We start from the raw sequence: 26,327 nt of genomic DNA, 5'->3' as shown, positions 1-26,327 counted from the left end.
CTTCTATTGAAGGTAATGGTAAAACTCCCATTGATTCTTTAGGAGCAGAGTTAGGTCACCATGAACCATTTTTAAAAATCCCATCATAGGTGCTTACATACAAATTTCCCAGCCTATGACTGTGGAGTTTAGAAATTCTACCAACTCTTGGGGGTTCAAGTTTTCATAACCAGTAAATGCAAGATTTCCACCCATGGCTATAAAAATAATCATAAGAATGGCTATAGTGGGCAGAACAAAAGGTCCATCAAGCCCAGTATCCTGTCCTCTGATAGTGGCCAATGGCAGGTGTCCCAAAGGGAATGAACAGACAGGTTATCATCAACTGATCCATGCCCTGTCACCCAATCCCAGCTTCTGGCAAACAGAGGCTAGGGACACCATTCCTGCCCATCCTGGCTAATAGGTCCCTCAGTGGCTATCTTCCATGAATCTATCTAGCTCCCACTAATTAGTTCTTCTTAGACTTGTGAATCAAAGAAACATTGACTTTATACATCAAGCCTTTTTTGAACTATGGTTAAAAAGTATTTTCCAAAAAAAGGAAAAACACCTCTCCCTCCCCTTAATGCATCACATGTAAAAAACACTTTTGTCCATTTAACACCAAACTTCCACAAAATTTAATTTATCCTCTGCCTATCCACAAGAGCATTTTTAAGAGAGCCCCATCAAATTCGTGCTTATAACGGAAAAGATCATTCAGCTAATTATGGAATTACTAACATAACTGCATATATATACTCCTAAATAAAAGGACAACAAATTTTCATCTCCAAGACTTGAATTAAATTTACTTTATGAATGTGTTAATACAGTAATGTATTCTTTATACATTTTGCCTTCTTCATAGGTATATTTTCATTTATTTTTGACATTGCAACACCAAAATAATGTTATAACAATAAAAGTTATGGCAAGTAACTACAGCAGTCAATTTAAAGTGTATTTGCTGTTTTAACCTTATTCCATGTATAAAAAGGCTTAATCTACAGAGATAACAACCCTGTAAAATTCTCATTTTTTTTTAATCAAGCCAAATTCTGATCTTTGATATGCATGCCCAGCTCACATTGAAGTCACAGAGAACCATACAAATGTATTAATAGGCAGAGTTTTTTGTCCTAAGATTTCTTATAGGAGATAACCAAAAAAAGGGAAACCAGCCAAAATATACTTTAGTAGCTTTATTATAATAAAACATTTAAACTTCACTAAAAATAACAAGTATCCATAAACAGGACTTAAATTCAGCCAGAGCTGTTTGGAGCACAGTTCTGGTGAATATTTTCAAACCTGCGGGGCAGAAGTCCTGCCCTTCCCCTCTCCCCACCTCCCCCAGGGCTCCAGAAAATACTTTGAGAATTTAACGCCGTGCATAAATGTTTGATGTGATTTTTAAGTTTAAGCATTTCTCTATCATTTTTAGTAGTGTACGAATTTATGCTAATAATAGACATAAGGCTTTGAGGGGGAAAATTCATGGTGGTGTTAGAAGTATAAATAGAACCCTTTCCTGTGAACTGTTTTGTTGTGCTTATATATGCTATAAAAGCCAATGACAGATTTCACTGTTCATGAGACAGAGTGCTGTGTGTAATGTCAATGCTGATTAAAATCTAGTCTTATCACAAAGATCTGTGTTTTAACAGTCTCTTGAATATCAAGTCTACTGCACCTGGGCTCCCGAATAACTGAACCCCACTATAAGTACCATTATTTTCATAATTTTTTATAATATATAATTAGGTTTTATTTATAAAGTATTATAAGGTAAGTGGAGTGGTTACCAGTATATCTCATAACTTCATAGTTCATATACTCTTTTAAAGATGAATAGAGTTATTTATGTTTCTGTACTGTTACTTAAAATGACTTTATTTGTTTTACAGTTTAGAAAACTCGGCAGGTAGCCTTAGAAGGCCATTCAATTCATTAACATTAAATAAACAACCAGAGCTTCTTTCTGCCTTTCTGTGGTAGGATTAATGGATTTTGGCATGATTTGTGCATCTAGCAATAAAAGCTCTTGCTGGGAAAGCTAGCAAGCTTGACTAATTCCCAGCAGTGCTAACTTCATAAACTTATTTTAAGCTTTTAACTTTGACTGAAGATTAAAGGTAATGACTTCATGCTGTTACCCTTGAATATATGGCACTCTAATACGGTCATGCTTAATAAATATATATAAAAATAGCAAATATACATTGGATAGTATACATGTAACTATGAACATGTAATTAATATTGTACAACATAAAGTAAACTCCTACATCATTCTGGATTATTATTTTTACATTCATGCAAAATATTATTCCATACAATAATGAGCAGCTTTGTAGTTTAAATAATACTTTATACTGAAATACCTGCAAATGTTTTAAGTATTTGGAATATTAAATCATATAGTAAAGACACATGCAAAGAATTTCAAAGTATCATTTGTTTTAATGGAAAATGTAGACTATTGATATGATTTTTAACAAAACTGGGTTGCTCAGGAAGGCTATTTTTCACCTGTAAAGTATTTCACTTACTATTGGGTTTTTTACCTCTTTAGACAGCCTTAGAATCAGTATTCAGAAAGGAGAAAAGGGAGGAAAAATATTTTCAGCCTGTCTGACAAGACTACATAAAAGCTCATGATCAAAGGGTCTTAAGTACATGTTACTGGTGTGACAAACAACATTTTTGTCCCTTTATTAGATTTTTTTTTTTCTGAAAACTGCAGTGGCCAGTGTATAGTTTGTGAAAGAAAGCTGGCAGGGTTGTATTCTTTGATTCCCAATTAACACCTTCAGTCTCAAAAGAGAACTAACAGAAATGCCATAAAATGTTGCAGCTGCATTGTTATCCCGCTTGGTTGGTTTGTTAAAAGCTGGCTGGGCATTGGCAGCTGCAATAAAGGAAAAGCTCAATGGATGTTTTGTATTGTGCCCACTGAAGTGAAAGAAGGCAACCATTTTATTTTCAAATGGGCAGCTGCATACTGATGTTTAAATGGAGCTAAATGTAAGATTTACTGTTAATTTATAGTAATTGATTATAAATAAAGTAGTAGGACGGCCTAGCTTTAATCTGTTTATAGCCATAGGACACAAATTTTAGGGGAAATGAATTATGAGGGACAAGGAACTAATTTTGCAGCACTTTGGTAATAGAAAATGTTGATCATAGAACTTAATGACAAGGAGCAGTTTTCAGCATTAAAATTAGCTAAGCAAGTCATTCTTTAGAAAACAATGTTTATGCTTTGAGAAGTGAAGGTATATATTCCCACCTTTCACTACTCTAACCTCTCCACTCCCCCACATTATTGAAAACCAAAATTGTAATGCTGAGATCAGGCTGAATAAAATTCTGCATGCATTTTTTTTTTCTTCCCCCCCAGAGCGTGGACTTGTATTTTGCCTTGGATAGTAGAATAAAGGAGGCATTTAACTCTGGTCAGATAAATCTCACTCACGTTCAAAAAATGCAATTAGGAAAATATGTAAATCTAGATGTTTCATCAAATGCTAGCTAAAGGGTTACCAGTTCTTTTCTTGCACAATGACTGAACTAAAGAACTTTAGTGTCTGTGTAGGAACCATTGTCCCAGCCCCAGTGCCTGTTGGAAACAGAGTCCAGACTGGCCGTGGGAAATACCTACATATTTGACACAGGCTCTATTTCTGAGAGAAAAGGGGGTGGAATAGAAAGTATGGAGATTTTACTGTTGCATTCTCATCAGCCATGATCTGCCTAATTTGCTTTGATCAGGAAGATAAACTAATTTTCCTATGGGCTGGATAAAAGTAATTAGCAATCCAATGCTTTCATGTTTTTGAAAAGGGTAAAGAAAAGGAGAGCAGGAATTGTAGTGGTGGGAGCAAAGTACATGTTTTTGGCTCATCTGCGTGCATTGTTAGTTGAAAATAGGATGGTGACATAAAAGAGAGGCGCTGACTAAAGGTAGTTCCATGGTTGGGCTGCTATTGTAAAGCTTGATCTATAATACTATGCAAATAAAACAAAGTTTCTGAAGAGTAATTTATCATCTGTTTTAGTGTATTCAGGTTCTGTTCTTGTTTATGGAGATACCATACTTTAGCTTTATATAACATGGAGAGGTATTTTTTATGTTTAATTTTCCTAATGGTTTTTTAATGTTGTTCATCATAGTTTCTTTTGGATAATTAGTTTGTTAATTGGAATCTGCCAGTAAGTCATACATACATAGGTTGTAAGTGTACATGGCCATCATTGTTGGACGCTATTAACTTGTTGCTCTGTAGTGTAAAAGGTGTATAATGAACTATCTGAGTAGACATCTGACTTTAAACACTCTAATGTTTGCACTATAGGATGAAGCCTCAAGTATGCCCTTTGGGAGCAGTTATTTCTTTTCTCCTTGACCCCTCCAATCCCCTATTTAGCCATGAGCTTAGAGGGTTTGGGTGAGAGGTTTTAAAGTACAAGATTTTATTTCACTATACACTCATTAAATTGTAGATATATGATAAACTGTTAGGACATAATCCTGCAACCCGTAAGTATGCAAATAATTCCCACATAAATCTCATAACTAGCATGAGTAAAGGATGCAGGATTAGGCCCTAATTTTTTTTAAATCTTACATTTATGTTTTAAATGAATTTGCAGTTATTTATTTGCCATCTTAAACAGTTTAAAATTAAATAGCTTTTACATTTTGCCTTTAATAGATATTTAGTCATGTCATTTTTGATGTTTGGTCACAATTCACTAGTACTCTGTCAATGATATGTTAAACATTTGCTTTGTCACCGATTGTACAGCTGTTATCAAAGGCAAGCAGTCTCTGAATTGTACTTTTAGTGGAAATTCCTGTATTGGTTGGTATAGTTTTTAACCATCATTTCCTTCAACATGATTTATGAAGGCCCATAGTAGAGAGGATATCTCAAAGGTGAGGTACTGTCCTCTAGTTGATGGTGCACTATATTGGAACTCGGGAGACCTTGGTTAGAATCTCAGCCATGCCATTGATTTGCTAAGTGTCTTCCCTTCTCTTTGTGTGTCTACTTAGCTAGTAAGCTCTTTGGAGCAGGGTCTGTCTTTTACTGTTTTGTACAGTAATTAGTACTGATAATACAGTATAGTAATCCAGTACTGATATCAGTGGGGACTTTTAGGTATTAATGTGATACTACTACTAATATGCAATCAGGACTTGAAATTGAATGGTAAATGTTTAACAAGGGTAACTTCCGTACTCCACAAACCTTTATTCTCACTATACTTAGTAAATTAATGTATACATTTGAATCAGGGATCGATGTCCAGTTTAAACTATGCTTTAGATAGTACCTTTCATCCAGAAGAATCCCAAAGCGCTTTAAAAACTGATTTACTAATAATAAATAAAATGAATAAAATCTCAGGGACGCTACACCAACAGTTCCTCCAATAGCACTTTACTGCCCCAGGGAAGATTTTCTGTCACCATTTCCTACCTGAGGTTCTTTTGGAATTCACCTGGGATTCAGAGGGGATGTAACTTTTGTTCAAAGTTCTCATGACCTTTATGGAAAGAATAGGGATGTTAAGCCTATATCCTGCAGAACATTTCAATTTGGCTAATTATATTCTACCTACTAAAAATGCTCTGTGGCTGGATATGGTATTTTTCTTGACTTCCTGAATTGTCCTAAAAAGCAGATGGACATTAGGCAAGTTTTTTGTAATGAGAAGATCATATTTTAAAAAAACAGATAACTAAGGGCTGTATTCATTATTTGTATTGTGGTTATATTGTAGTGGGGGGCTCTAATCAGGATTGGGGTTACCTTGTGCTAAGAACTGTTTAAAATCCAGAGAGAGACTAGACAGAGAAGCCCCCTTGGGGAAAAAAAGCAGTCATTATAGATAGGTGGAAAAATATTTTATGGTGTGGATGCATAGAAAGGGGCATATGCTCTATATCACAGACATTGCTATTCAAAAATAAAAACTTCCAAGCACTGACAGAGTTTACAGAATACATTTCCCCTGCTAACAAGACATATTGGATAGTATTTTCAGTGGAGAAATATGTTCCAGTACGATATCCTCCTTAAACTGGAGGACTTCAGTAACTCAGCCAGAGGATGGTTGGGGTCTTTTACAGGAATGGTTGAGTGAGGTTCTGTGGTCTGTAATGTGCAGGAGGTCAGACTAGATGATCATGATGGTCTGACTTTTTGAAGTCTCTGAGACTATGAGAACAGATTCTCCAACCTTGTTTCTACCTCCTAAAATATGGAAATTTGAGATTTTAATATTTGTTTGTTTATACACACGCGTGCGCGCACACACACACACAGGCTGTCAAGCAATTAAAAATCGCGATTAATTGCGCTGTTAAACAAGAATAGAATAAAATGTATTTAATTATTTTGGATGTTTTCTACATTTTCAAATATGTTGATTTCAAATACAACACAGAACACAAAGTGTACAGTGTGCAGTATATCTTTATTTTTATTACAATCGCTCAGACAAACAAGTTTGTTTACATTTGCAGGAGATAATGCTGTCCGCTTCTTGTTTACAATGTCACCTGAAAGTGAGAATAGGCATTCCTGTTGTAGCAGTGTCACAAGATAATTACATGCCAAATGCCCTAAAGATTCTTATGTCCCTTCATGCTTCAACCACCATTCCAGAGGACATGCGTCCATGCTGATGACAGGTTCTGCTCAATAACGGTCCAAAGCAGTGTGGACCGACACATGTTCATTTTCATCATCTGCGATAGATGCCACCAGCAAAAGGTTGATTTTCTTTTATGGTGGTTCGAGTTTTGTAGTTTCCGCAAAATGGAGTGTTGCTCTTTTAGGACTTCTGAAAGCATGCTGCACGCCTCGTCCCTCTCAGATTTTGGAAGGCACTTCAGATTCTTAAACCTTGGGTCGAGTGCCATAGCTATCTTTAGAAATCTCACATTGGTACCTTTTTTGAGTTTTATCAAATCTGTGGTGAAAGTGTTCTTAAAACAAACATGTGCTGGTCATCATCCGAGACTGCTATAACATGAAATACATGGCAGAATATGGGTAAAACAGAGAAGGAGACGTACAGTTCTCCCCCAAAGAGTTCAGTCACTAATCTAATTAATGCATTATTTTTTTTAATGAGCATTGGATGGAAGCATGAGCTCTGGAATGATGGCCGAAGCATGAAGGGGCATACGAAAGTTTAGCATATCTGGCCCATTAATGCCAGCTACAAAAGTGCCATGTGAAAGCCTGTTCTCACTTTCAGGTTACATTGTAAATAATAAGCAGGCAGCATTATGTCCCATAAATGTAAACAAACGTGTTTGTCTTCACGATTGGCTGAACAAGAAGTAGAACTGAGTGGACTTGTAGGTTCTAAAGTTTTACATTGTTTTTTGTTTTTGAGTGCAGTTATGTAGCAAAAAAAATCACATTTTTAATTGCACTTTTCACGATAAAGAGATTGAACTACAGTACTTGTATGAATTGAAAAATACTATTTCTTTTGTTTACTAATATTTGCACTCTAAAAATGATAATCAAAAATTGTAATAATAAAGTGAGCACTGTATACTTTGTATTCTATGTTGTCATTGAAATCAATATATTTGAAAATGTAGAAAAATATCCAAAAATATCTAATACATTTCACTTGGTATTCTATCACTTAGCAGTGCGATTAAAACTGCGATTAATTTTTTAATCAAGATTAATTTTTTGAGTTAATTGCATGAGTTAATTGCAATTAATTGACAGCCCTAATATATACACGCACTATGTCAGCTGCCAAAACTACATTGGCTTCGATATGAGAGAATGGTCACAGGTGGTGAAAGCTGACTGAAAAGCTATAAAGGAAAGGTAAAGTCTCCACTAGGATGCCACAGTGCTGTGTTTTAAACCTGGGTTTATTTATCATTTGCATTAATCATAAATAAGTGTAACCTAGTGGGTAGCACACTGGACTGGGACTCAGGAGACCTGGATTGTGTTCCCAGCTCTTCCACTGCTCTGCTAGGTGTCCTTGGGCAAGTCACTTTGCCTCTGTTTTTCCATCTATATAATACTTGCCTCCCTTTGAAAAGTGTTTTGAGATCTATGGACGAAAAGCACTATATAAGGGCAAAATATGATTTTGATTATTATTAAAGAAGAGTTGATTTGAGCATAATTACTTTGTGCCAGATCAAAAGCTCCAGCTATGGGAAGGGAGGAAGGTTCCACAAGTTTCCCCTAACAGTTTTCCCCCCGAATTGTCCCATTGTGAGTGTGCAGGATTGTCCCCCGATATTCCTTGGGGAAGATGCAGCTGCTCTATGCTGCAGCTTTGAGCTAAATTAACTTTTCACCTTGTTCGCGATAGCACTGGAAGATAGGACAAGGATCTGGCCTGGCTCTCCACAACTGTGGATACTCAAATCCAAGAGGGAAGGGAGAGCGCTTCAGTTGTCTCTCCTTCAGCGTGGTATGGACCCCTTTTAAACCAGCTTTCTATACCCAGGATTTTTCTTCTAGAAAACAGAGAAATTACAGGATTTGTAACTATCCCAACAACAAAACACTCTCCCTAATTATGAGAGTTCCTATTTACTCTTGCCCTCCTTCCATCAGCCCCAAATTTTAACCAAGCAGCTCTCAAGTTTCTCAGCAAAACTGGCTCAGCTGCTGCTATCACCTACCCAAAAAGAAAAATCCCAAAATGTTAAGTCCATGGATATATAAAAGAAAGGAAAACACTCTCATGTCAATCCAGAAGTCCATGTCCTGTAATGGCTGTGCAATAATGCAGCCTTAGTAATGGTACTTTGTACTTCTATAGTGCTATTCCATTGTGGATCTCGGAGTGTTTGACACACACATCTGAGTAATTAAGTCTCCCAACACCACTGAGAAATACATATTACTAGACCAGTGTTATTGATTTGATGGGTAAAGAACGACACCATGGGTACATCTACATGGCAGCTAGAGCTCCGGTTCAAAGCCCAAGCTCCAGTCCAAGCCCAAACATTTACGCAGCTATTTTTATCACCCTACCATGAGCCCCATGTTCCTGAGTCTGTGGGTCCATGCTTTTGATACACTTGGCTGCAGGTTTCTGCTTGCCGAGTATGCGAACCCAGGATGTATATGTGTCTGAGTTGGGAATAGAATCTAAGACTCAGGACTTCCACTAACCATTCAGTCATTTTTCTGACAACAAAATGGGATTAATGACAATGACAGTTGCATGTTAGAAAATAATCTGCAGCAAAGGAGACTCTTATATTTTTTCCAGTGTACAGAGGGCAAATTTTTCTAAAAGTGTCTAAATGATTTAGATGCATACGTCCCATTAATTTTCAATGAGATTTTAAGAACCTTTGAAAATGTTGCCCTTACTGCCTATTCCGTGTCTCTAAGATAACTTACATCAAATAAACCTTAACACAAACCACAAATAAAGTGAACTGACATGTTGACATGAAGAGACCTTCCCACTGTCCCACAGATATGAAGATAACTTCCCTCACCCAAGGAAAGACCGGAATAAATAACTAGGCTTTGCAATGGGCTCTAAATGCCATTACTCAGACTAGGGTGATGAGGGGGAGGAAGGAAGAAGTTTCTTCTTCCATTGGTCTCCATTGAAACCATCTGCCTCCTTTCCCACCCCCAGCCTTACTAATATAGAGCCCAGTCTAGCAAACGTGCCATGTAATGCCATTAGCAGTGCAGTCAGCTGCAGCCCCCTCCCCCCCCCCGAGGATCAATTGTCAAAAGTATGAGGAGGAGGGAGGTCTCTGAATGAATCTGGATCCAAATCATGGAGAGTTTTCTAGTATGAAACCAACACTTTTTAAAGCATAATAAGGCCTTGCAGTAACAGCAGAGCGCAAATTGGGTACATATTGACAATAACATAGAGGCAAAAAGAGCAGATGCAATTATGACCTATCTGGGTGTGATCCTCTACCGTTGAAGTCAATAGGGTTTTTTTTTTTCTGTTGAGTAGGGAGCAGGAAAGGATTGTGGACTAGAATTTACATGATTCCAGGTGTAAATATAAATCCACTACAAGACTTGTCTCTTTTTGGCTGTATTATGGGGAAGGAGAGATTCTGTATAGCATGAAAGAAGGATGCCCTGAAAATCTCGCCAGTATTTTCCTCTGGTGTTTTTATGTCAATGTTCATGAACTGAGGAGCGTGGAGAAAATAGTCTATTAGGGGAGACTCAATGAACAATAAGACCTGAAGATATTTGGATTTTGGTTTGGATGGTTTTTTTTATTATTTTTTAGTTTTTACAGGTAGTGCAATTGCTCTTAATATACAAAATACTTTAGTACTGTTCTCCACGGAAAGCCATTGTAAATTTTGTATAAAGTTTTCTCTATCAGATTTTCTTTTCCTTCTTTTCTCATCCTCTTTTCTCTCATTTATTCATATGAGAAAATTTCTAATACAATATTGTATCTAATAATTAATAATAAGAACTTAATAAAATGTTAGGTTCCCAGTGGGATAGCTCAGATCTCTACTTTTTTCATATGATTGCCTCCTGCCTGAAAATCCAGTGTCCTCTGTGGGCAAGGGGAGTGGACTTGTGCACCCTCCCTTGCAGTGAAGGCAGAGTGTTGTGATCAAGGCTGTCTGTAGATGAGAACGGGTTCACAGATAGGAGAGTAATGGAGTTCCCCAGAATAAACTGAAGGATTATCTTTTGGACTTTGGCTGGACAATATTTTGGTACAAATCAGATATGGTGAAGGAGAATCCAAGCCTGAATACCTAGAAGGGAGAGAACATAAACATTAAAGGGATGTAAGAACAACCCTAATAGATGCAAATGTGTGTGTGTGTGTGTGGAGTGGGAGGAGGGGTTGCTTGTCTGTTTGTTTGGATTGGGGGAATTTAAGAAAAATATATTTCTCTGATGTGTAAAAATTGGAAAATATAAAAATGATGCAACCTGTTATAAAATATTAAGTCTGGTAAATGTCTAAACTATACTATGGACTTTTACCTTTTAATAAGAAGCCAAGAAGAGAAAATGTGGATAAATGATGATTATTGTAAAGGTTTTTTAATTACATTCAATATAAAACTAACAGAACAGTCCACTGGCATCTGATTAAGGGGAATGTAAAATAGTCTTTCATTATGTAAAGCAATCAAGTTGTACTTTAATCAGCATCATTGTTGAAGTAAAAAACGCACCTTTCTCTTTTCTAATAACATAATTGTAAAGTTGTCAATCTAGGGTTCCTATTTGAACTGATTGCACTTGATAAAAATAACAAGCCATGACAAATAGAGGAGCTAGGTTTCAGTAATTCACTAAAGAATGTCTCTACCAAGCCTTTGTGGCAAAATGTCTTGTTTGCAGGACAAATGCAGAGTTGAAATAACAACCCATGAATACTACTGGTGAAATGGCTATGTACACAAGGTGAATGCTAAAGCTTTCCCTTCTGAATGGACCTTTTAATCCAGGCATTATCTAAACTCTGAAAAAGTCTTCAGTGGCCTTACGTACAGATTAATGGGAAAAGCTGAGACTCAGAGTTGGGCTATTTGCAGAAACAGTTTTAAAGATTTACTGCTGGTTGACAAATGCTATTTAAGCTTTCAAAGCCATCAGTATGCTATTGAAAAGGATTTAAAGGGAAATCCTCCCACTATAGAAGAACACCACTTTGAAGGATCTCCATGGTAGCCTCTGTTGTGGTGGTGGTGATGTTTTGTTTTGTTTTTTTACCCCCCTCAAATCTTTCACTGGCTCTCTTCAGCCCATAGGACCCTGAAACGCGTGGCTATGGAAAAGGGTAGGGTAAGGCCCCTTTGGCACATTCAGTTATATACAAAATGTCTTTTAATCTGCTTTTGTTCAGCCATGAGAACTGAACAGAACTGTTTCCAGAAAAAGACTTTTTGCTCATGGTCTGCCTTTCAGTAGCCTTTTCTGCTAATAGATTTTTAATATGGGAGCTGGAAATGGCAAAATAAGTTTGTTGAAGATTTTACTGAATTTGGAAAATTGACAAGAAAATATTCCTTAACTTGTTTACCATTTGCTTGTACTGCAGGCATCCATCTTCTTTTATTTTGGCTTCTGTGAAAAGGTTGCTTATCTAATATGTTATGTTGTGTGAAAAAGAAACACCTGAAAATTGACTTTTTTTTTTATTAAAAATAATTGTCTCCCTCTTTCCACGCCCCTTTTTAAAACACTTTTTTTTTATGCCCTGGCTCTTTCTCTGATTTATTGAATTGCACCATCAAACCCCAGAACCTTCTTTCAAAAATGGCTGTGTTATCAAATTAAATTAGAAAAAGTTTCAGACAAAGATTTTCTGGACTAAATATCACTTTGTCTTTTGGTTAAAGAAGTTTAACTTGGGTAATTTTGAGGTCAGCAGCATTTGTGTCAGGTGTTAGTGCACACATTTGTGCTACCTGCCCTGCCGCAGGATAGGTAAGCCTTTTATTAGTTACCAGTATGGCACAAATCATGCCAGAATTTAGCCTTCAGTTTCAAATAGTTTCTGTTTTCAGCTCCACCTGACTTCCATTCCCCAGCTGACCAAAATGAAACTGAATTCCTTCTTTAACTCAGTGATTTAAAACAGCAACAAGGGCTGCCATTATGTGCCAAAAAATGGCTCCACAAACTTCTAAGTAGGTCACACAGTGTTATTTGCAAATGCACTCAAGTATGAGGACAGGTTTCAGAGTAGCAGCCGTGTTAGTCTGTATCTGCAAAAAGAGTCTTACTATAGTAGTAGTAGTCTTACTATATGTTCCATTCTATGCATCCGATGAAGTGGGCTGTAGCCCACGAAAGCTTATGCTCTAATACATTTGTTAGTCTCTAAGGTGCCACAAGTACTCCTGTTCTTTTTAAGTATGAGGACACAAATTCTCAGATTATAAACTGCTATTTTAGCATGAGGAAATATAGACCAGCAGATAGAGCATGGCATGGAGAGTCAAGACTCCTGAGATGAAATCTTGGCCCGAATGCAGTCAATGGGAGTTCTACCACTGACTTCAAAGGAGCCAGGATTTCACCCTCCATTCTATTCCTAGCTCTGACAGTGACTACTTGTTTGACAAGTACCAAGTTTCTGTGCATTAGTTTCCTCATCAAAAGAATGGGCTATTGATATTGACCTGCATTTTTAAAGCACTTTCAACAGCTAAAGTGAAGAAGAGGAGCCTTGGAAATTTCACTTTTTACTATTTGTTCAAGAAAATGGAACAGGCAGGTGCAGTAGGGAAGAGAAGCTTATGCATAGAGGTGATGTAGTAAATGTATAAAGACAATTTGGCAGTGACAGCTTTAATTTGCAAAATATTTTTGTTTATCTTCAATACCAAACTATTGGTGTTTTGTAATATTACAGTACATTATCTCCAGCAAGACACAACACTGATATTTAAGACCTGAAGCGAAGACATAGTCTTGGATTTAACTGAACAGCTGCATTTAATTACCTGTCTGGAAAGATTTTCCTTTTGATCGTTTTAAGAACCACAGAAAAAGTGGTGGCTTGCCATCCACAGGAATGAGGTTGATAAAAAGTGGGTTAAATAAACTTTGTGCATAAGAGAAGACAAACACAAACTATTGACATAGGGGATATGTCTACACAGCAAAGAAAAAACCAGCAGCTCAAAAGTTTTATCATTTCAACTATACCTGTATAGCTTATTGCCATATGAGGAGGGGAATAAGCTATGTTGATATCAAGGTTTCTATACTGGAATGACTACATCCATAGTAGTATCTGGTGCCACTATATTGGTTTAAAAAAAAATTCACCTCCCTAACTGATATAGTTATACTAGTACAAAAACTGTACAGAAAACGCCTAAAATGTTTTCAGTGTAAGATTAAGAATCTGGTTCTGGTGTATATTAAGACCTGTATATAAAGTGCTTGAATAGGCTCTTCTAGTCTCATGCTGGCCAAAATATACTACCCATATTTTGAGCAGAACAAGCATCCGCTGACATCAGTGAAAATTGTTCAGGCAGCGTGATGGCAAGATTGGGCCTCCATAAGTCTGAAGGCAAGTTTCAAATTTTCAGTTGACCACAAAATAAAGAGAAGAATGTGTAAAGAATTAGTCCAGCAAAGCCACTATGCAAAGATGGCCAACTGAATAACCCTGACTATAAGGATAATGTTTGCAATATAAAGCATCCTACCCCCTGCCGAAACTCACAGGATACTGTACAATATAATAAAATATGATAAAATACAATAAAATCATAGTAAGAAACTACTCTTAAAAATTAAATAAAAATCCATCAAGAAGTTTCAATATAAGAGAAAAAGGAAAGTATGGTGAATGGAAGGATATAAATGAGACTAGCCAAGATCATATTGAAAGCACCTTTTGAAATAGAAAAATAGGAATTATTTATGTAAGACAGGGGCGGGCAAACTTTTTTTGGCCTGAGGGCCACATCAGGTTTCTGAAATTGTATGGAGGGCTGGTTAGGGGAGGCTGTGCCTCCCCAAACAGCCAGATGTGCCCCCCCACTTCTTTCCCCCTCACAGCCCCCCTGGAATCCCTGCTCCATCCATCCCTCCCTGACCACCCCCCATTCAACCCGCCTGTTCCCCACCCTCTGACCACCCCAACCCCTATCCAACCCTCCCTGCCCCTTTACCGCATTTTCTGGAGCACCAGTGGCTGGCGGCGCAGCTGCACCAGGACAGGCAGCCGCGCTGCCTGGCTGGAGCCAGCCACGCAGCACAAAGCACGGGTCAGGCTGCGGCTCTGCAGCCGCGCTGCCTGGCAAGAGCTCACCACCCAGAGCATGGCGCCAGCGGCGTAGTGAGCTGAGACTGCTGGGGAGGGGCCAGGGACTAGCCTCCCAGGCCAGGAGCTAAGGGGTCAGGCAGATGTGGACCATAGTTTGCCCACCTCTGACATAAGGTGTGAAATCTGAGAGTTTTTCCATTGCCTTCAAAAGAACCTGGATTTCACCCAACTTAGAATTCCTGATCTAAAGCGGGGAAAGGATGTTAACCTGATAATGACACTTTTTTGAGTTTGTCTATAGTGAATACCATCCAAATTATTTCCCTTTTTAGCTTTCCAAATTGTGCTGCAATAGCAACATGACAGCCAGATAGGTAGAATTAGGTGCACAGCTTTAATTTAATTTTGAATTTAGACAAATTCCACTCTGTTACACCCATGCAACCACAATGAAGTCATTGGGGATGTATGGGTGTAACTGAAGCCAAAATCTGGCTCATACTATGCAGTTGTGTTGTGCAGAATTAGCAGTTGGTATTTGGCCCAGTCATCAGTGTAACTGAAGACAGAATTAATTTGGACTATAATATGCAATTTAGGAAACAAGCCATTTACAACTTTTAGATCTTTGTTTTGATCCTTCCAGTATTTGCAGACAAATCTTGGATTCTCTTTTGGGTAGTTCATAGTGTTTGTATTCTCTGAGATATTCTGTCCTTACTGGATTCTCTCCTCATTTAAAGCAACAGAAACTAGGAGTAGCTCCAATTAATTCACTGGACTCAACCTGCTATAAACTTGATGTGAGACAAGAGTTGGGCCCAAAAATTCTAAAGTGGACAAAGATGTTGGTTCTTTCACTATAATTTTTCCCCTAAATCTTTGCCAGGAGCTTGAGTGAAATGGATGTTAACAAAAACAAACAAAACATGAAGAGTTTTAAACTTTCTGAAACCTGAGAAATTGTGAGGGGAAGGAATTTTAGCCGACTCAAGTAGGAGTAGGGAGGGAATATTATCTCTGTGTTTGGCACTGGTGCAACTGCTTCAGAAAGAGTGTGTCCAGTTCTGGTGCTCACAATTTAAGAAGATATTGACAACTAGGAAAGGATTCTGAGAAGAGCTATGAGAATGGTGAAAGGAATGGAAAACATGTCTTAGAGTGAGAGACTGTTTATTTAGCTTAATAAAGAGAAAGTTAAGAGGTCACTTGGTGACCGTTTATAAGTGCATACATGATGAACAAATATTTGATAATGGGCTCTTCAGTCTAGCAGACAAAGGTATAAGACAATACAATGGCTGGAAGTTTAAGCTGGACAAATTCAGAATGGAAGTAATTCATACTTTTTTTTTAATAGTGAGGGTAATTTAACATTCAAACAATTTACAGAGGCTGGATTCTCCATCGCTGGCAATTTGTAAATCAAGATTTGATGTTTCTCTAAAACCTATGCTTCAGTTCAAACAGGAATTATTTTGTGAAAATTCTATGTCCTGTATCATGCAGGAGGTAAGACTAGATCATCACAGTAATCCTTCTTGCTTTAGAATCTATAAATTTTTTTACTCTGTCTCATCACTTATGAATGCGTACTATTTCTCCAGACCTCTGTAAAAAAAACACAGTATACAAGACCTGATATTTTAATGTCAAAAACAGCCACAAAACACAAACAAACAAAAAAATTCAAGCCTTCTGTATACATCATAATAAAGGGTACTTGTTTTCCTGCTTGTTAATAGTGACCATAGCATAATTAAATTTAACCTTCCGGTGGCGGGGAGGACACTACACCAGACCAACACTAGCATTTAATTTCAGAAAGGATAACTACACAAAAATTAGGAGGTTAGCTAAATAGAAATTAAAAGGTATAGCACCAAAAGTAAAAACCCTGCAAGCCACATGAAAACTTTTTAAAGACACCATAATAGAGGCTCAACTTAAATGTATACACCAAATTAAAAAATATAGTAAGAGAACCAAAAAAAGCCACCCTGGCTAAACAATAAAGTAAAAGAAGCAGTGAGAGGCAAAAAGGCATCCTTTAAAAAGTGGAGGTTAAATTCTAATGAGAAAAATAGAAAGGAGCATAAACTCTGGCAAATAAAGTGTAAAAATATAATTAGGAAGGCCAAAAAAGAATTTGAAGAACAACTAGCCAAAAACTAATAGCAAAATTTTTTTTACATTCATCAGAAGCAGTAAGCCTGCTAAACAGCCAGTGGGGCCACTGGACAATCAAGATGCTAAAGGAGCACTTAAGGACGATAAGTCTATTGAGGAGAAACTAAGTGAATTCTTTGCATCAGTCTTCACAGTTGAGGATGTGAGGAAGAGTCCCAAACCTGAGCCATTTTTTTTAGGTGACAAATCTGAGGAAATGTCCCAGATTGAGGTGTCATTAGAGGAGGTTTTGGAACAAATTGATAAACCAAACAGTAATAAGTCAACAGGACCAGATGGTATTCACCCAAGAGTTCTGAAGGAACTCAAAAGTGAAATTGCAGAACTACTAACTGTCGTCTGTAACCTATCATTTACATCAGCTTCTGTATCAAATGGCTGGAGGATAGCTAATATGACACCAATTTTTAAAAAGGACTCCATAGGTGACCCCAACAATTATAGGCCTGTAAGCCTGACTTCAGTACTGGGCAAACTGGTTGAAACTATAATAAAGAACAAAATTGTCAGACACATAGATGAATATAATTTATTGGGGGAAGAGTCAACGTGGCTTTAGTAAAGGGAAATCATGCCTCACCAATCTACTAGAATTCTTTGAGGGGTCAACAAGCATGGGGACAAGGGGGATCCAGTGGATATAGTGTACTTAGATTTCAGAAAGCCTTTGACAAGATCCCTCACCAAAGGCTCTCAAGCAAAGTAAGCTGCCATGGGATAAGAGGGAAGGTTCCCTCATGGATTAGTAACTGGTTAAAAGATAGGAAACCAAGCATAGGAATAAATGGTCAGTTTTCAGAATGGAGAGACGTAAATAGTGTGTCCCCCAGGGGTATGTACCAGGCCTAGTCACCATATTCATAAATGATCTGAAAAAAGGGGTAAACAGTGAGGTGGCAAAATTTGCAGATGATACAAAACTACTCAAGATAGTTAAGACCAAGCAGAATGCGAAGAGCTACAAAAGGATCTCTCAAAACTGGGTGACTGGGCAATAAAATGGCAGATAAAACTCTATCTTGATAAATGCAAAGTAATGCCCATTGGAAAACATAATCCCAACTATATATATAAAATGATGGGGTCTAAATTAGCGGTTACCACTCAAGAAAGAGATCTTGGAGTCATTGTGGATAGTTCTCTGAAAACATCCACTCTATGTACAGCAGCAGTCAAAAAAGCAAACAGAATATTGGGAATCATTAAGAAAGGTATAGATAATAAGACAGAAAATATCATACTGCCTCTATAAAAATCCACGGTATGCCCACATCTTGAATACTGCATGCAGATGTGGTTGCCCCATCTCAAAATTTATTAAGAGTATGGAACAGCTTCCATATGAGGAGAGATTAATAAGACTCAGGTTTCAGAGTAGCAGCCGTGTTAGTCTGTATTCTCAAAAAGAAAAGGAGTACTTGTGGCACCTTAGAGACTAACAAATTTATTAGAGCATAAGCTTTCGTGAGCTACAGCTCACTTCATCGGATGCATGAAGTGAGCTGTAGCTCACGAAAGCTTATGCTCTAATAAATTTGTTAGTCTCTAAGGTGCCACAAGTACTCCTTTTCTTATTAATAAGACTGAGACTTTTCAGCTTGGAAAAGAGACTGCTAAGGGGGAATATGTTAGAGATCTATAAAATCATGACTGGTGTGGAGAAAGTAAATAAGGTAGTGTTTACTCCTTCACATAACACAAGAACTAGAGTCCACCAAATGAAATTAATAGGCAGCAGGTTTAAAACCAACAAAAGGAAGTATTTTTTCACACAGTGCACAGTCAGCCTGTGGAACTCCTTGCCAGAGGATGTTGTGAAGGTCAAGTCTATAACAGGGTTCAAAGAGAACTAGATAAATTGATGGAGTATAGGTCCATCAATGGCTATTAGCGAGGATGGGCAGGGATGGTGTCCCTAACCTCAGTTTGCCAGAAGTTGGGAATGGGCGACAGGAATGGATCACTTGAAGATTACCTATTCTGTTCATTCCCTCTGGGGCACCTGGCATTGGCCACTGTCGGAAGACAGGACACTGGGCTAGATGGATCTTTGGTCTGATCCAGTATGGCTGCTCTTATGCCCTTAAAGGTCACTCTATACATTTGAACAGGAGAAATAGGGATTTTGTGCTGCTTGAGAAGTACATTTTAATTAGAAAGGCAGAAATACAAATTGTATAAATATTATTTTAAAAAATAATACTAACTACTACTTGAGGAACAAATCTCATTCTTTTCTCACTTCATCAGTTCTGCCTGCTACTGTGTGTTACAATATTCCACTATTTGTTTAAGTCTTGTAATATATTAGCTAAGTATAATAAATGATTGACACCCCAGGGTATTTTTGTAACATACCCTGATAATTATTGCTGACCATGTTGAGTTATCAACTTCAAGTGAACAGCCATGTAGCAAATCTGAAAGGAAATGGATGATTTTATGACAGTAAGCATCATGCATTTGATACTTAGAAAAAGCAGAGTGCTAAAATCTTGGCACCTAAAATAAAATGTCAGGTACCTGTCAGATTAATTCAGAACTCAGTGTGTTTTATCTGATCTTTGATCTTTACTTTCTTTTTTAATCTAATTATTTGTTCTACTCTGCTCCCTCTGCTGGAGTCTTGGCTAAACTGAATGGCAAAATTGTTTCCTGAAAAGATTAATCATGCTTGAAGTGTTTGCTTTACAAATTTTCCACAGTCCAGATTTAAGTAAACCTTTGATACCCATTTATATCAGAAAAATGCCTACAATGTACAAGAATATGTGCTGTTTAAAATGACTGTATTGCAAAGCTTCTGCAATAAGAGTTTGCTCTTAGAGTTGCTCAGGTGCATCCATTGACATGTGTAATGAAAAACAGAATTTGAATCAAAGTGTTTTATAATATCTCTGTTTTTAGAGTGGTAGCTGTGTTAGTCTGTATCAGCAAAAACAACAAGGAGTCCTTGTGGCACCTTAGAGACTAACAAATGTATTTGGGCATAAGCTTTCCTGGTCTAAAACCCACTTCATCAGATGCATGGCATGAAAAATACAGTCAGCAGTATATATATTACAGCACATGAAAAGATGGGAGTTGCCGTACCAAGTGTGGGGTCAGTGCTAACGAGGCCAATTCAATTCAATAGGCCACTTCCACCTTGATTGAATTGGCCTCGTTAGCACTGACCCCTCACTTAGTAAGGCAACTCCCATCTTTTCATGTGCTGTAATATATATACTGCTGATTGTATTTTTCACGCCATGCATCTGATGAAGTGGGTTTTAGACCAGGAAAGCTTATGCCCAAATACATTTGTTAGTCTCTAAGGTGCCACAAGGACTCCTTGTTGTTACCTCTGTTTTTGTTTGTTTGGTTTTTTTGGGGTTTTTTTTTTTTTTGAATTTTGTTAAATTCAGTCCTGATTTGATAGGAATGGTTTATCTGGTTCAGTTATGTGGTATTCACATGATGGGTTCAACTGTGCCTAGCCCTATGTGAGGGCACAAAGCAAGGGAAAGAGTGTAAAGAGCATTTCTCATGTAGCTTCCCCTCTCTCCAGGAATCTCCACAATGGGCCAGATCCTCCTCATTGGCTTCAGTGGAGCTACAATGATTTATACCACCTGAGGATGTGGCCCATGGCCTACTCCAGGCAAGTGCTAGTTCCAGCAACATCATCTCTGGAGGGAAAAGGGACAGGTAGGGGGGAAATACATGCTGTTTTCCAAAGATGGTATTAAACAGCAGCTACTAAATCAGCAAGTCCAAATAACTGCATCCAAGAGTTTTAAAAGAGCTGGCTGAGGAGCTTGCAGGATCATTAATGCTGATTTTCAATAAGTTTTGGAACACTATAAATGGAATAATCCAGGTAATTACAGGCTTGTCAGTCTGACACTGATCCCAGGAATAATAATGGAATGACTGATACAGGCTTCTATTAATGAAGGTAATATGCAAATCAATGGGGTTATGGAAAATAGATCCTGTCAAACTAACTTGATCTCTTGTCCTGATAAGATTAAAAAAAATGTTGATAAAGGTAATAATGTTGATGTAATATATTTAGACTTCTGTAGGGCATTTCATTTGATACCACACAACATTTTGCTTAAAAAATTAGAACAATATAAAATTAACCTGACACTCATTAAATGGATTAAAAACTGGCAAACCGATAGGTCTCAAATAGAATTGTAAATGGAGAATCATCATTGAGCAGGTATGTTCCCAATGGGGTCCCTCAGGGTTCAGTTCTTGGCCCTATGGTATTTAACATATTTCTAATGGTCTGGAAGCAAACGTAAAATGACCACTAATTAAGTTTGCAGATGACACAAAAATTAGGGGAGTGGTACATAATGAAGAGGACAAGGCTCTGATACTTAGTGATCTGGATCACCTAGTAAGTGGGGAACAAGCAAACACTGTTCATTTTAATATGGATAAATGTATGTGTATACATCTAGGAACAAAGATCATGGGCTGTACTGACAGAATGGGAAGCAGCAATTCTGAAAAATATTTAGGGGTCATGGCAGATAATCCGCTAAACATGAGCTCCCCATGTGCAACAGTGTGGCCAGAAGAGCTAGTGTGATCCTTGGATGCATAAACAGACTGATCTCGAGTAGAAGCAGAGAAGTTATTTTACCTCTGTATTTGGCACTGGTGCAACTGCTGTTGGAATACTGTGTCCAGTTCTGGTGTCCACAGTTCAAGAAGGATGTTGATTAATTGGAGAGCATCCAGAGAAAAGCCATGATAACAATTAAAGGATTGGAAAACGAGGAGTGACTTGATCACAGTTTATAAGTATCTGCCTGGGAAACAAAAAATTGATAATAGGCTCTTCAATCTAGCAGAGAAAAGTATAAAATGATCCAAAAGCTGGAAGTTGAAGCTAGGAAAATTCAGACTAGAAATAAGGCATCATTTTTTAACAGTGGGGTATTAACCATTGGAACAATTTACCAAGAGTTGTAGTCAGTGGCAATTTTTAAATCAACATTCGGTGTTTTTCTAAAAGAGAGGCTCTAGGAATTATTTTGGGGACATTCTATGGCCTGTGTTATACAAGAGGTCAGAATGTATGATCACAGTAGTCACCTTCTGGCCTTGGAATCTATAAATCTATGAAAGGCTGAGATTCCCCCCTCGCCTGTTAATCAGGAGCACACACATATCCTTCATTACGAGATCTCTCCTAATGCAACAACTGAGTCTCATTTACCTTTTTAGCATACATTTTAATGCAAACTCTTTGTGCAAACGCTACATTTTAAATACTTGAATAATAGCCTTCTGTGTAAAATCAACTTTTTATGCTACGTATCCCTCCTGCTGTTGATTAAAAAAACTTACATAATGGGCTCAGTTATTGATCTTTGGTTATTCTAAAATGTTACTGCAAGTGTGGCTGAATTTTTAAATATTTAGCTTTTTGTTTAGATTGTTTCTGTTACCAGTGTACAGAAAGGCAGAAGTAGTCATGCTATTTCCATTTGTTAGTTATTCTAAAAATCTCTGTAGACAGTGTATTCAAGATGTGTACTGAATCCCTATCTTAAATATTTCTCCCTGCACAACTTCTAAATTCTAGAACAAGATTTTCCCTAATACTAAGGTTGAATCCTTTGGTGGAAAAACACATTTTTACCATAGATTTTCAATGGAACCCCAATAAAAATTGCAGATGTAGTGTGAAGTCAGCTCTGAGAATACTATAATTTAATTGTCAGGAAATTCTTACAGCACTTATTTATATGATCATACTTGCTTCTGTGGGGTTATGTACTTAAATATTTGGTAATGTAATATCACTGCTTATTTGCATATTTGTTTTGGAAGACACTGTAAAGAGGTAATTAAAATAAAAGTTATGCTAGCTTTATCTCGATAGACTCTAATGAATTATCTATCATCATCTATGATGGGAGGTTGTATTCTAGATGCCTGTTGGCAATAGTATTATAGAGTAGGCAATGTGCTCCAGTGAATTCAGTGACAAAGACTTGTATTTTGTTCCTACCCTGCCTTTAACCTGCCAAATGATCTTGGGCAAATCATGTTGCCACTGTGCCTCAGTTTCCCTGTGCTGTGTAAGAGCTAAGTATTATTGCCATAGTGTTGGCAAACCAAATATAAATACTTTGGACAACAATTATGTTTAATCATACTTTTAATATCTGTGATGATGGATTTGCATTAAATACTGGCATGTTTTGAGAAGTTAAAGTACTCCATCATAGTATTAAGTAGCTGTTAAAGTAGTCTGCCCATAGTAAAAGTACAGCAATACTGTGTTCAAAAGGTGGGAATATCTTGGAAACATCATTACCATGTATAAGGCAATATCCTATTTAATTGAGAGTGGATTGCTTGGGTAGCTGTTCCTAGTCACTGAGAATGGGTTGTATCATCTTGTCAGTGTTTTGACCTGAAGCTGTTTTATTTTTCAAAGACTTCCATAAAAATAATCATTAGTACATTATATTAGGCTAATGAAAGCCCAAGGAAAAAATTAACAGCAATAACAGTATTTCCTCTTGACTATTTATATAAATTATGCTTTGGCTTAACTTGTTAAAAGTTTGTCAGGATATAAATGTAAAAAATTAGTAAGTTGCAAAATGCATTTTCTCTGTAATACTGAGTTTCGCTAGACTAGTCTGGTGATGGATAAAAAGAGTTTTTGTAATGTTCTGTATTTAAAAATATATTCTAATGCCAGATAAACAGTTTTCCAAAAGTCATTGGAAACCATGCATGTATCCCAGGATAGATTTTTGCCCTCGTTTAATAGACGGAAATGCATTTTAGAAAATCGGTCTTCAGAGATTAATTGTCTCCAGTAATATCAGCTAATAATAGACGAGTAGCTTGGCCTCCAACTAAAGACTTTTCTCTAGCATATGTTGAAAGCTAGTTAAACTCCCAGACTCCAGCAAAACAAGTTAAATTATCTTGTACAACTTGTTTTAAGTATGGTAATTGGTAACTGAAGATTCTTCATTATGCCTAAAGGGAGACAATAAATAAAGAAATCTGGAAAAATATTTTTTATTTTTATCCATGCTCCTGGACCATACCTCTTCTTACAATGTTTGCAGGTTTGGCACCATTTGGTGAACACTCAAGATCTGCTGGAATCTTTAAACAGACAAGTTGACTGTTTCTATGGTGCAGTTTGAAATACCTATCGTTTCTCAAAAACAACTTTCCACAAAAATGTCTCCTGCTTTCCACAAAGGGAATTCTTCTCCCTGCAGCCCTAATTACTAGCCAGAAATGCAGAATGGATAATATTCAGTCAGGGGTGCTGGAACAATTTGAATAGTGTGGGTGCTGAGAGCCATTGAACCAAAATGTAAACCCTGTATATAATGGAAACCACTTCAAGCCAGGAGGTGCTGCAGCACTCCCCACACTGCTAGTTCCAGCACCTATATATTCAGTGCTGGAGCAGTGACCAGCCAGACATATGACAACTCTGGGCCTTGCACTGCTAGAAATGGAAACTTTATAGCAATAGAATATGGAGGTTCTTAACTTCCTAGTGAGATACATGGCACTTGCTTCTGTCTTTGAAGGTGGCAATAAATTGGGGACATTTTTATATCTAGAAAAATGATGGTTAGAGATGTTTTAAATGTATAGTAGATTTTCCTCAGCTTCTGAACCATTCAGCTGAACTCAAGGAATGTCTCTGTGTTTCTACAGTGCCTAGCACAATGGGACTCTGTTTTTGACTGGGCCCTCTTGACCCTACTGTAATTACAAATACCTAGTAATAATGGCTAAGACACTTGGATTTAGAAAGACACAAGAAATAGTCCTTGAATAACTTCCCTGTAAAGTATGTGACCTATGTACAATAATGTAATGGTGTGGTAGACTAGAACATTCTAACCACATTCATTTTGAGTGACTTTCATAACTCACTTATGGCTTCACTACTTGTGAGTACTGTGCCCATCGCAAACTTATGCTAATGAAACCTTTTTACCACATTATGTATTGTATAGTCTATATCAGTGGTTCCCAAACTTGTTCCACCGCTTGTGCAGGAAAAGCCCCTGGCGGGCCGCACCAGTTTGCTTACCTGCCATGTCGGTATGTTCGGCCAATCGCGGCTCCCAGTGGCCACGCTGCGGTTCGCTGCTGCTGTGCCAATGGGAGCTGCTGGAAACGGCAGCCAGTATGTCCCTCAGCCCACACCACTTCCAGCAGCTCCCATTGGCCTGGAGCAGCGAACCGCAGCCACTGGGAGCCACGATCAGCTGAACCTGCAGACGCGGCAGGTAAACAAACCGGTTTGTCCGCCAGGGGCTTTCCCCACACAAGCGGCGGAACAAGTTTGGGAACCACTGATCTATATTACGTGTGTGTGGATGCACACTCACTCACAGAGGGTATGCCTATACTGCGAGCTGGAAGGTGTAATTTCCAGCTTGAGTAGATGTACTCATTCCAGCTCTCATCAAGCTGGCGTGCTAAAAAAGGCTGTCGCTCTGGTAGCACGCGTGGTGAGATGAGCTAGCTGCCCCGAGTACATGCCTAGAGTCTTGGACAGGCATGCACTTGGGGCAGCTAGTCCCTCCCATCATTTGCATTGCTGTAGCTATGCTCTAGTTCACTAGCTCAATGAGAGCTAGCACAAGTATATCTCCACAAGTATATCACACCCCCAGCTCAAAAGTATAGATATACCCTGACCATTAGAAGGAAGGACCTGGATTTCCCTTTCTCTCAAACACTTGGATGGCTAGATAGAGAATGCTGAAAAGATTTCAAAAGTGAAGGAAAATTCATAAATTTGGAAAGAAGTGACTGTGAAAGTTTTCCATTGAATGTGATCACAACTTGTGACTAAACTTTTAAAAGGTTTATTTGTGCAGTTGAATTACAAAATGCATGCAAAATAATCCTGACTGAGCATGCAGTTACCTAGTTTGATAGTGTTCAGTGACAGGAATTGCATGTGAAAATTTGGTGCTCATTCTGAATGTTAAGGAGTAGAATCATAGAATCATAGAATATCAGGGTTGGAAGGGACCCCAGAAGGTCATCTAGTCCAACCCCCTGCTCAAAGCAGGACCAAGTCCCAGTTAAATCATCCCAGCCAGGGCTTTGTCAAGCCTGACCTTAAAAACCTCTAAGGAAGGAGATTCTACCACCTCCCTAGGTAACGCATTCCAGTGTTTCACCACTCTCTTAGTGAAAAAGTTTTTCCTAATATCCAATCTAAACCTCCCCCATTGCAACTTGAGACCATTACTCCTCGTTCTGTCATCTGCTACCATTGAGAACAGTCTAGAGCCATCCTCTTTGAAACCCCCTTTCAGGTAGTTGAAAGCAGCTATCAAATCCCCCCTCATTCTT

General features: G+C 37.8%; 1 protein-coding gene across 2 annotated transcripts in view; it reads left to right on the top strand.

The window, feature by feature from the left end:
• Nucleotides 1-26,327, top strand: part of LGR5 (leucine rich repeat containing G protein-coupled receptor 5) — a 122,477-nt gene that overhangs the window by 20,838 nt on the left and 75,312 nt on the right. Inside the window, exon 1 of one of the 2 annotated variants that reach the window (XM_043493390.1) lies at nt 10,543-10,806. The exons of the other annotated variant lie outside the window; for it this stretch is intronic. The gene's annotated coding sequence lies outside the window, so the exon portion shown is untranslated. Of the gene's footprint in view, nt 1-10,542; nt 10,807-26,327 lie in introns of those variants that run through there. 2 annotated transcript variants of the gene reach the window in all.

This window comes from Dermochelys coriacea, chromosome 1, assembly GCF_009764565.3.
Source record: "Dermochelys coriacea isolate rDerCor1 chromosome 1, rDerCor1.pri.v4, whole genome shotgun sequence".
NCBI classification, from domain to species: domain Eukaryota; kingdom Metazoa; phylum Chordata; order Testudines; family Dermochelyidae; genus Dermochelys; species Dermochelys coriacea.
The sequence above is the reverse complement of the archived record's forward strand: the minus strand, read 5'-3'. Positions and strand labels throughout refer to the sequence as shown.